At 36.0% G+C, this 12,843-nt stretch overlaps 1 protein-coding gene across 1 annotated transcript in view; it reads right to left on the bottom strand.

Annotated features, from left to right (window-relative positions):
- The window catches only part of LOC106086336 (zinc finger CCCH domain-containing protein 13), a 336,942-nt gene that overhangs the window by 156,007 nt on the left and 168,092 nt on the right, over positions 1–12,843 (bottom strand). The gene's annotated exons all lie outside the window — the stretch shown is intronic.

The raw sequence follows: 12,843 nt of genomic DNA, 5'->3' as shown, positions 1-12,843 counted from the left end.
CTAATAATATTTTTTTATGTTGGCCTTATTTCTCAAATAACCAAAGGGTATAATAAAAAGGAATATTAATGAGCCTCAACAACAATTGGAGTTCTATTCACACCCTACACTAGGGTATTAAGGAAGATGGTGAAAGATGAGTTTGACCATATGCTGGCAAAAGCAGGAAGGAAATTTGATCTACTTTGTCATAGCTCTTTGCCTATGTGCGTTGAGGAACATTTGTTTTTGGTTGGTGGCTATCGCAGAAGTAACTATCAAGCCAACGGTTGGTACTTAAATAAAATTACCCACCAACCATTGCGAAAACTACCAACCAAACACAAACGATCTTGAACGCACATAGGCAAAGAGCTATAACAAAATAGATCAACAAAACGGGAAACAAAAAATTAACAACGAAATGAAAATTTGATAAAATTGTTGTGTTGTTGTTGTTGTTGTTGTAGACACATTTTCATGTACGAGAAACAAAAATTAACAACGAAATGAAATTTTGATAAAATTTTATATATAAAGAAACATTTCACAAAATTTCCCTCTGAAATAAAACTTTAACAATTGCCCTCTAAAATTGTGTTGTTGTTGTTGTTGTAGCCACATTTTCATGTAGAGGTGGCGATCCTCGTCAAGGTCCTGTAAGTGAGCATACTCGTTGAGTCCGAAAGACTGATCGCCGCGGGAAGAGGTTAGCCATTGGTTATTCAAAGGCGCCAATAAACCGGCACTCAGCATTTGGGCAAGAACTGGTGCCTCCCGGCCTCTCACTGAAACTCTCCGCTCGATACCGCTTATTGTCCGCGACTGCCGTTGCAGCTACTCCCTATGCAGCATTCCACTAACCGAAACCTGTGGTCGCGCCCAGTAGATCGCAGCTAAGTCTATCGTGACAGCAATGAACACCACTCAGATCGAGCCTTAATGTTCCAGCCTGTGTGGTCTCACAGCTATTTCCTCTTAAAGACATTTTTGTATAAATTCCATCAAATTCATTATAGAAGTTTTGACCAAATTTTCTTCAGGAATACAATTTTGAAAAACGTCGTCAGAAATTTAATTTTGATAAAATTTCCTTTAAAAATAAAAATTTGTTACCATTTCCCTTTACTGCCAACATCCGTGTTAAATATGATCTGAATCGATCAATAAACTGATATAGCCCCCATATTAGTCGATCTCCGGATTTGACTTTTTGAGGTCCTGGAAGACTCAATTTGGTACGTTAAGAACTCTTATGCCTCCCTCCACTGACGCCACATTTCAACCAGGTAGGTTCATAAATATATGGCCCCCATAGAAACCAGTCTCCGGATTTGACTTCTTCAGCTCCAGGAAAATTTTCTGAAATCTGGTACGTGAAGTACACTGATGTCCTTCAAAACTCACAACGAATCCTACATCGATAGGTTAAAAAATAGATATAAGCCCCTAAAAACCGGGTTTGATTGTAACAAAATAATTTTTTTTTTTTTTTTTTTTTTTTTTTTTTTAATGCAGTTTTATTACGACTGAGTTTGCACTCATCTAGTAATTTAATGTTAACAATACATATTCAATACTAGAATAGTTAACCTAGTATATAACATTTTAATGAGAAGTAGTTCAATAACTATACTCTAATTGTGTACAATCAAGGGAGTTTATGTGGCTAAATCTAAGGGTAAAGTTCTTTGAAGTCGCCTTGTGCTGGAATAGTTGCTGACAATATTGTTCAAGTCACTGTTTATATGACTTTGTAGCTTGAGGACATGTTTTTGTGCGTTGATATGAATTTCTTCAGCGATGGTTTTTACTCCCAAGTCCCGATGCAGGTCATTGTTGCGTATGAACCAAGGGGCGTTTACCATAGTACGTAGTATTTTATTTTGGGTCTTCTGTATAATATCCACCTCCTTCTTTGCAGCACAGCCCCACAGCTGTATGCCGTAACACCATATAGGTTTAATTGTTTGATTGTAAATCAGCAGTTTATTTTTAAGTGATATTCTACTATCCACTAATATCCAGTATACTTGACTGAATTTCATTTTAACTTCTTTGTTCTTTATCTTCACATGTTCTTTCCATTTTAGTTTTGTATCTAGGGTCATGCCAAGATATTTTGCCTTATTCACGAAAGGTACCACAGTGCCATTTAGATAAAGTGGAGTTTGAAGTATCTGTTTATTTGTAAACACAATGTGCGTTGATTTGCTTTCGTTTAAATGCATTCTCCATTTTTTCATCCAGCTTAAAATACTGGAAAGAATAACTTGGAGCTTGTTTGTGGCTTCTTTTTCAGTGTCCGCAGTGGTGAGGACCGCCGTATCATCAGCAAAGGTTGCAATGGTTGCATCAGGAGATGTTGGAATATCTCTCGTATATAAGAGGTATAGTATTGGGCCTAAGACACTCCCTTGTGGGACACCAGCTCGAATTGGCCTCAGATTTGAGTATTGGGTTTCAATTTTTACTCGAAAGTGGCGATGGGTTAAGTAGGAAGCCAGAATTTGATAATACTCATGTGGTAGATCATTATGTAGTTTGCACAAAAGCCCTTCATGCCAGACCTTATCAAATGCTTGCCCAACATCCAAAAATACTGTTGAACAAACGCGCTTATCTTCAATAGCTTTTTCTGCTACATCTACGATGCGGTGAACCTGTTGAATGGTTGAATGTGCAGTTCGAAATCCAAATTGATGGCTTGGGATGAGACGTCTATTTGTTATTAGTGGTACAAGTCTCTTTAAGAGCAGTTTTTCGAATATTTTCGACATAACAGGTAGCAGAGATATAGGCCGATATGAGGTTATTTGATGGTCTGGTTTGCCAGGTTTCGGGATTATAATAATTTCGGCTACTTTCCATTCTAGTGGAACATACTGCAGTCGGAAACATGCGTTTATAATAAATAATAGATTTTTTAGAGCTGTAGCTGGAAGCTTTTTAAATATCTGTCCTGTTATTAAATCGTAACCAGGCGCTTTTTTAGCACTTATATCTTTTGCTATTACATTCTCCAACTCCCTTAGTGTGGCTGGTTTGATTGTGAGATGGTCCGATTTTTGGGTTTTGCTGGTACCTTCGTTATTAGATCTGTCTTCCAGTGGTTTAAATATATTATAGAAATGATCTGCAAATAATTCAGCTTTTTCATCAGCTTTACGAATCCATGTTCCATCGACGTTTTTGATTGGAGGCATTTTTGGTGAAGCTTGGTTGAATTGCTTCGTTGCTTTCCACAAACTGTAGTTGGTTGCTTTGGTTGAAGACAAGTTTTCTAGGTGCGACGACATAGTTTTATTTTTAGATTCACTTGTTAATTTCTTAAGATCATTAACAAGACGCTAGTACAAACAAAATAATGCAAAAACAAACTGAGTTAACAAGGGTACATTTTTGGTAGAATCCATGGTGAGGGTGGGGTACCCATGATTCCGCCCGGCTGAAATTATCATGCTTTTACTTCTTTTTTTGTGGGTTTTATTTTTTTTTTTAATATTCGTTATAAAGCGTTTATATACAAGAAAATTCATAATATATTGGTGCCTCAGCGCCAAAAGGCTTTACTCCTACACCACTGTGATGCAGGGCATTATAGGTTAGGTTAGGTTTAAGTGGCAGGCAGCCATCAGACTCACTTAAACGTTTTCGTTCATTGTGATACCACAGGAACAGAAGAAGGAATATGCCTTCTAGTTCCTACCGTTAAATGATTCAGATCGCTTTAAAAACCCAATAACTTGCGAGTGTTCAGACAGGTTCTCAAAGAAATGAGAACCTAAAGTGGAACTCCTTCTGACTGCTAGTGCGGAACACACAGAAGGTGTGAATTTTGAACTGTTCAGCCATCTCGTTGAGAGATCTGCGACAGTCGAGGGCGATTTTTGTGTTCAGAAATACGTTCCCCTGAGATTTAATGACTGTCTGGCTGTCTGAGAAGATATGTTGTCCGATGTTGGCGGCGAAGAGGATACCGCGGAACCAATCCCTGATGATGGTATAGAATGTTTACCTCCTAGTCAGAATGAGGTCCAAGTAGCAGTAACCCGACTAAAGAACAACAAGGCAGCAGGAGCCGACGGGTTACCCGCTGAACTTTTTAAGACCGGAGGCGATACTATGTCCCGTACATAAGAAAGGAGACAAGACGGAATGTGCCAACTACAGAGGAATAAGTCTCCTCCCCATCGCATACAAGATACTCTCGAGCGTATTGTGTGAAAGATTAAAACTTAAAGTCAATGAGATAATTGGGCCCTATCAATGCGGCTTTAGACCAGGTAAATCCACTCTAGGATTTATCTGGCAAACACGGTGGTACACGCAAACTGGGGAGACCAAAAGCCCGATGGTAATATCAAGTTGTGGGAGACACCTCGAAACTTGGTGTCAGAGATTTTAGAATGAGCGCAGAAGATCGAGGCGCTTTGAAAGCTATTCTACGGCTAGTAGGATAGCTAGTAGAACAAATATTCCGTCATAGCCAATTAAAGTAAAGTTACAAAATTGAAGACTGGCTAGTTTATACATAGGTTCTATGTATTAAAAAAAATAGATCGACTCGGTGGTGTACGACGTTGCATAGTCGGCTGCGCTCGGCTATTGCCTTTCCTCACTGATTTTTTGTACAGCTATCTTAAAGTTCATAAAATCAAGGAATACGTAGAAAATGTATGCCTCACAATCTTTGTTGCAAAACCGTTTCTTTGTTTGAATTAAAAAGAAATATATGTATCCTTATAACTGAGAAAATGCTATTGCATTACAACTGCTTGCAGCCCTACCATAAATATCCGTTTTATTCTCTTTGATTGGGTATACTCTTGTAGTCGATTATATAAAATTCTCACATACATATGTCGGAAATATCCATTTGTACGATTAAAATGTCATTACTTCATATTTGCCATATTCACCATGCAATTATCTTTTAATATTTATAGATAGGTGCGTGTGTGTGTGTATGTGCTTACTTTCCTATTAATTATTTTCGTAATATGAGTGTGTCTGAACAATTGTATTGTGTGATACGTAGCAACGTGCTCTGAATACCTTATTGAACAGTGACTCAAAGCGATTTTAATGTACTTTCTTGTGCTTTCATTGACATCAAATGCAGAAAACTGCCACAAAATAAGTACAAATATAATGCGAGAGTAAATTATATGATTGATAATCATTATGGACACTTTTAATTCGATTGTGCGGAAAATGTTGCTAAACATCAATTAAATTTTGTGAATTCTCGCAATGTTTCAAACAGTGTTGCTAATTTGTTAAACTTTTTTATTTGGCGTTCAAAGCGTTCTTTTGGTAGTAAACAGTTGTATGTTGACATCATATACAAAGAGGCGTATCAAGCGGGTCTGGACAACATTCATGACGACACGGTGGCAGTTGCGGTGGACAGCCGGGTGAATGTAGTCCTTGGAAAAATACCGCCTCCCATTGCACCTAAAGAAATATAACCCGATCTCTCGATTATAGTTCTTGAGCTTCTAGAGGGCGCAATCCTATATGGCTGAAATTTTGTACGTAGGAGCCAAATATGGTCTGAATCGGTCCATTAGCTCATATAGCTGCAACATACACCCATATCCCGATTTTACTTCTTGAGCCTCTATAAGACGCATTTTTTTATCCGATTTGGCTCAAATTTTGCATAGTGACTTCTAGTATTGCCTTCAACAAAACCTAGAAGGGCCCGAATCGCTTCATAACCTGATATAACTCCAATAGCATAGCAATTCATATCCGTTGTCCTTTGTTCGCCTATGAAGAAATACCAGGCAAAGAGCTTGATAAATGCAATCCTTAGTGGAGGGTATATACGATTTGGCCCGGCCGAACCTAGCAAGTTTTTACTTTTTTTTGTTTTGTCTCCAACCTCAGGCCGGAGTTGAAGTGGAAGTCAGGACAAGCATGCTCAAGTCCTAACCAAACTATGACCACGGCCTGACACCTCCCAGGGTTCCATGGTTCAGCTCATTGCATCTTCCAACCAGTCTCGACTTCACATAGTTTGACGCCAGAGCCTTCAGCGTCCCCCCACTGTCCACATATATCGTGACATTATAATCGAATCGCATCGACATCATCTCTAATGACTTCAGATCCACAAAAGTGCGGGACCGGTCCAAATTCAATGAAGACTCCTGCTCCGGCACCCCCATTTGTGTATACCGAAGCTCTCCGGGAGGGCGATCATCCTCGAAACATCCACAACGTCAACAGGAAAGGACTTCCATGATACATAATCAGTCGTGCCGCATACAGCATGCCGCCACGCCTCATTTTCATTCCCCAGAAGAAAATAAGAATGTCCAAAGTGGCCGTGTATCATGAAGGGCACCATCAATACACCGATTGCAACCCTCATACGTTCCAAGTATGAGTCACAAACGCCAAACTCAGGCGTGGTAGGTTAATACTATCACAGATCCCCTTCAGGGTACGGTGAGAAAGCTGTCTAGATGGGCAAGATGGGAATATAGACCAGGGGCGGTCCGCTAGCTGTACACTGCTATGGTTTGGCTGATCCTCACCTATGAGCGTTTGGTGTCACACCGGATCCTGGAGAGGGTGAGTCTTCTCGGTATGTTGGAGAATGTACAGGGTATTGCGGCAGTGCTGATATTGGGAGCGAGTAGGAGTGCTCCGGGAGCAGCACTGAATGCCATACTCTGAGATCTTTGCACTTGCACGCGGAGCGCGTGGCGTTGAGGTCTGCCTTCTGACTGATATAGTCAGGGACATGGCACTCTTCGGATTTCTGTACGTTCCAAGTATGAGTCACAACCGTTAAACTCAGGCATGGTAGGTCAGTACTATCACAGATCTTCTTCAGGGTACGGTGAGAAAGCTGTTTAGATGGGCAAGAGCCAATGGGCTTGGCATAAAGCCCTAAAGGGCAGAGCTGGTGTTGTTCACCGGGAGGACATAGGACGAATTCAGGGTCCAGGATTGAGTGTAGCTGCCTGGACGTTATTTTTGACCATAAAAAGAACGAAAGAACGAACGTTGAGGAGAAAGGTAAACGGAGGCTGAGTGCGCTCTATTCATGGCGCAACTCAATAGACAGAAGTTGGGAATATAGACCGGGGGAGGTCCGCTAGATGTACACTGCTGTGGCTTGGCTGATCCTCACCTATGTGCGTTTGGTGAGACACCGGGTCCTGGAGAGGGTGAGCCTACTTGGTATGGTGGAGAATGTACAGGATATTGCGGCAATGCTGATTGATTGGAGGCGAGGAAGAATGCTCCGGGAGCAGCACTGAATGCCATTCTCTGAAAACTTTGCACTTGCACGCGGAGGGCGTGGCGTTGAGGTCTGCCTTCTGACTGATATAGTCAGGAACGTGGCACTCTTTGGATTTCTGGCATTCGTTTGTTCTGCGGAAGGCCGACGGCGTGGCACGACGATGTGGCATTGGAGTTTGTCTTCCGCAGGAGGTAGCTTTGGGCTGGGCGTGTCCCGAACTTCTCCGGTCCCTTTTTTACGGGGATTGGTGCAAGTTGAATGAGGGCACTGGAGCAGAGGTTTTTGTAGAATTCCTAGGGATTAGGAAGTCACATAGAATTCTGGACGGCTGTAGTGTCTTACAATTCATTTCATAAAAAGAATTTAGTACTGCTTTTTTGAAAAAGTTTCGTAGCCATTTCGCCAAAGTTTTTTTATAGGGCGTTTTGGCAGTTGCTCGAACGAAAACTCAAAGTCAGTACTAGGCTTAAGGCACAAACAATCAAATGGCAATGTTATACATGAAATTTAAATTCTAAAATCTGTACTTTTGCCTTTGTTTTCATAGACCGTAGCATTCATACAATGAACCAATAAAACATGCAGACAGTTATACAAAAATATTAAATCTTATTGGCTTTTAGAGGCTTAAAAAACTGAATGAAAACGGAATTTAAAAATAACAAACTTTGTGAAAGACTTATAAAAAATTAATATATTTCTTTTCTATTTTTCAGGTTGTTGCTCACTTTTGTTTACGCTCGAATAATATTAACAGGTATTTATTGTACGAGTTTTGATTTGAAGATATTTATACTAAATGTAACAATTTTTTTCTATAATTTTTCCTTACGACTTTAATATTCTTTCATTAAGAGTTTGCTAAGCTAATGACTTAAATAGTTGAAATTCTACCTCATCATAAAAATTCATATATTTGATATCGTTCACAAAACAAAATTTATGCTGATAACTCAAATTATCCACACCATGTACTTGTATAGCTTTGAAGCCTATATAACAAAGGCCGTATACTTAATAAGGCTTCAAAATAGCTTTATTTGACAGCTCTATAAAGGAAATCCGTCAAATAAGCCTATTTACAGTCTACATTAAGTTTTGTGAACATCGGTGCCAGTTTCTGCTACTGTTGTCAAAATGTGATTAAAAAATCTTTCAATTATTCAAAACCTTTTCCATCGCACTGGGGGTAGCCTCACGAAAACAGATGATCTTGATAATTAGTCATCATTTTCATGAGCTTTCAATTTTCCGCTAAATTAATATGAAATATACGTATAACCAAAAGAAAAGACCAATGTTAATTATAATTTATTGCTCACATAAATTTCCACTCTTAAACTTTTCCTCCCTACTGAAACACCAACCCTTCATCCCCCCACCCCCACTTTTTGTCAAATGCCAAATTATGGTGTACGGAAGCAAAGCACCAAGAAGCTTTACAGCCTGTCGAAGGATTTTATGGCAAAAGGACCTAAGACTCCAGCCAATATTCAAATTTATGTCCCAATAGCACTTCAACTAATCAACAAAGTTAGAGTGGTGGAAAGAGAGATGAGAATGTGAAGTTAGAGATGCCATTGAGAACAAAAATGTATAAAAATCTTATATCTATGGAATATTTTTTTTAAATTTAAGTTTCAAGGAAAATTTGTTAAACATTTAAGTTTCAAAGAAAATTTTTTAAAAATTTTAGTTTCAATGATAATTTTTTAAAAATGTTAGTCTCAAAGAAAATCTTTTAGGAATTTTAGTTTCAATGAAAAATTTTTATTTCAAAGAAAATTCTTTAAAAATTTAAGTTTCAAAGAAAATCTTTTAAAAATTTTAGTTAGAGGAAATTTTTTAATAATTTTAGTTTCAAAGAAAATTTTGTAAAAATAATTTTTTAGGAAAATTTTATAAACATTCAAATTTTAAAGAAAAAATTTTATTTCAAAGAAAAACATTTAAGTTTCAAAGAAAATTTTTTAAAAATTTTAGTTTCAATGATAATTTTTTAAAAATGTTAGTTTCAAAGAAAATCTTTTAGGAATTTTAGTTTCAATGAAAAATTTTTATTTCAAAGAAAATTCTTTAAAAATTTAAGTTTCAAAGAAAATCTTTTAAAAATTTTAGTTAGAGGAAATTTTTTAATAATTTTAGTTTCAAAGAAAATTTTGTAAAAATAATTTTTTAGGAAAATTTTATAAACATTCAAATTTTAAAGAAAAAATTTTATTTCAAAGAAAATTCTTTAAAAATTTGAGTTTCAAAGAAAATCTTTTAAAAATTTTAGTTAGAGGAAATTTTTTAAAAATTTTAGTTTTAAAGAAAATTTTGTAAAAATTATTTTTTAGGAAAATTTTTTAAAAATTTTAATTTTAAAGAAAATTATTTTAAAATTTTATTTTCAAAATTTTAGTTTCAAAGAAATTTTTTTAAAAATTTTCGTTTCAAGACAATTTTTTAAAAATTTTATTTTCGAAGAAATTTTTTTAAAAATTTTATTTTTAACACTAGAAAGGCCAAACCGGTCCAAGTATGTCAGAGGTAAAAGTAGAAATAGTCACTGTGCAAAATTTCAGCCCAATGGAATAGAATTACGCCCTCTAGGGGCTTAAGCAGTGTAATCGGAAGATCGGTTTATATGGGAGCTATATCAGGTTTTGGACCGAACCATACTTGGCACATCTATTACATGTCATGGAAAACCTCAAAGAGAAAGAATTTCAGCTAAATCGGATAAGAATTGCGTTCTCTAGAGTCCCACCACCTTTAGATATTCGTATTCTACTCCTAAATACCTTTATTTGAGCCCCATGTTACTCCCATACAATTGGTCCCCAAAGGGGGTATCAATTTCGTGCTCTACTCCCCAATAGATTTCATTTGAGCCCCACATTGACATGGTCGGTAAATATGCCCGATTTAGTAGTGTTTTGGGGGAGTGAGATGGTTCCCCAAACAATTATCCATTTTCTAAGCTCAAATACCTTTCATTTAAACACCTTTGTCGGCAAACATGACCGCTTTGGGGGATGGGACGGTCACTCAGTGACTTGGTCTTAAAAATATATATCAGATTCGTATTCTACTCTAAAATGACTCTTATTTGAGCCCCGTATTGCAATGGTCAGCAAATACTTCCTATTTGGATGGTGTTATGGAGGTGGGGTTGCCCCATAGACACTTTTTCCCGAATATTGATATCAGATTCGTGCTTTACTCCCAAAGACCTTTCATTTGAGACACATAAAATTGTCCTGTTTAGGGGCTATTTTGGGAGGGAGGCGCCCCCCCAAACACTTTTTTCCACATTTGGATATCAGATTCGTTTTCTACACTAAAATACCTGGCCCTATTTGGGGGGGTGTGTTTTGGGGAAGTGGTGGACCCGCAGAAACTTGGTCTCACATTTGGATATCAAATTCGTTTTCTACCCCCAAAAACCTTTCATTTGAGTCTGGTTTTACCATGGTCAGTAAATATGTCCGATTTCGGGGTGTTTTGGGGGTTGGAGTGACCCACCAAACACTTGGTCTGACAATTGGATATCAGATACGTATTCTAATCTTAAATACTTTTCATTTGAGTCCCATATTGTTAATATATGTTTGGTAGTTTTTAGGGTGGGGCGGTCCCCCTAGGTACCCCATGCGAAATTTGGATACTAAATTTTTGTTTTTTGGTTACTATAAGAGTGCACACAAAGTTTCGCTTAAATCGCAACACCCATTTTCGAGATCTGGCGTTTCTGAAAATTAGGGTAAGGGGGAGGGTCCGCTCCCCCTTCAGATATCAAAAAATTTAGTACCCTATTTTCACCGCGGGATCATTATGCACCATCAGTGATAATTTCAAGAAGATCGGTTCTGCCGTTTCTGAGTCTATAAGGAACACAAAAACAAACAAACACAAATTGATTTTTATGTATAAGATTTTGTAAAATTTTTTCTAAAATGAATTTCGTAAATTTTTTTTCTAAAAAAAATTTTTGTAAAATAGTTTTTAAAGTATGTGTGTCAAAATTTTTTTTTAAGAAAATGTTGTCAAAAATTCTTTTTAGAGAAAAAGTCTTTTTAAAGAGAAATTTTTTTTGAGGAATATATAGTAAAATTTGAGTTGTTTTTTCTAAAAAAATGTCAAAATTTTTTTGAAGCAAATTTTAACAAAATTTTTTCTAAAGAAAATATTTTCTAAAGCAAATTTTGTCAAAATTTTTTCTAAAGCAAATTTTGTCAACATTTTTTCTAAAGAAAATTTTGTCCAAATTTTTTCTGAAGAATTTTTGTTTTTTTACATTTTTTCCAAAAAAAATTTTTTTTCAAAGATTTTTTTAAAGAAAATTTTTTCTGAAAAAATTTGTGTCAAAATATTTTCCTCAAAAATTTTGTCAAAAATTTTTTTAAAGAAAATTTTGTAAAAATTTTTTTAAAGATAATTTTGTAAAAGTTATTTTAAAACAACTTTGTCAAATTTTTTTCTAAAAAATGTCAACATTTTTCCTAAAGAAAATTTTGTCAAATTTTTTTCTAAAAAAATGTCCAAATTATTTTTAAGGAAAATTTTGTCAAAATTTGTTCTAAAGGAAATTTTGTCAAATTTTTTCTAAAGAAAATTTTGTATAAATATTTTTCAAAGAATTTTATTTTTAATTTTTTCCAAAGAAAATTTTTTCAAAATTTTTTCTCAAGAATTTTTTGTCATTTTTTTTTTTAGGAAATGTTTGTTAAAATTTCTCTAATGTCCATTTTTTCATTATTTTTTCCAACGTAATTTTTTTTTAAAGAAAATTTAGTATAATTTCTTCTAAAAAAATGTTTGTCCTATTTTTTTCCAAAGAAACTTTTCTCAAAATTTTCTATAAATAAAGTTTTTTCTAAACCATTATTTTCGGTAAATTTTTTTTAAATGCTTTTTTTTAAATTTTTATTTTGCTAATTTTCTTCAACCTTTGTTTTCTAAGGGCATTTATTGTTCCTTTTTTTTAATTTATGGAAAATTTTCTTGTTTAACATTTTTTTTCGAATGGTAACCCTGTCCCGAATATCTCCTCCATTGGATAACAATAAAATTCGACACAGCCCAAAATAAACTGTCCTTGAATGATAGTAACACCTCACACAGCTTTTGAGTTCGTGTGTGTGTGTATGTTTGTGTGTGAGAAAGTGCTGCTTTCCGACATGAACATGGAAGCCTAAAAACCACAACGTCATAGCGTTATTGCCAGCCTACCAACTAAAGCCAGAGTCGCCGTTGACGCGCAATGATAATGAGCGTCAGCAAAACCACCGTTTCATGTTTATTTATAATTTTTGGCCAAATTCGTTGAGATAACTTTCCAAAAAGCAATTCCAAGTGAAGGGCAATGGGCAGATTTTATGGCATATCAACCTAAAGTCCACTGATGTTACTTTGGCATTTCAATGAAATGGCTAGGGTATCGACTTCATACCATTATTTGTCCGGGTTTGTTTCTTTATATGAAGCCAAATATGGTTTGAAGGGTGTTCTTTAATTTTATCTCCCTAATTTTTGTTGTTGTCAGTTTTTTTTTCTGGCACAATGTGGCCATATCCTTGGCGGTAACAGCAGCTATGAAATTTTGGTGTGTA

This window comes from Stomoxys calcitrans, chromosome 4, assembly GCF_963082655.1.
Source record: "Stomoxys calcitrans chromosome 4, idStoCalc2.1, whole genome shotgun sequence".
Classification (NCBI taxonomy): Eukaryota; Metazoa; Arthropoda; class Insecta; order Diptera; family Muscidae; genus Stomoxys; species Stomoxys calcitrans.
The sequence above is the reverse complement of the archived record's forward strand: the minus strand, read 5'-3'. Positions and strand labels throughout refer to the sequence as shown.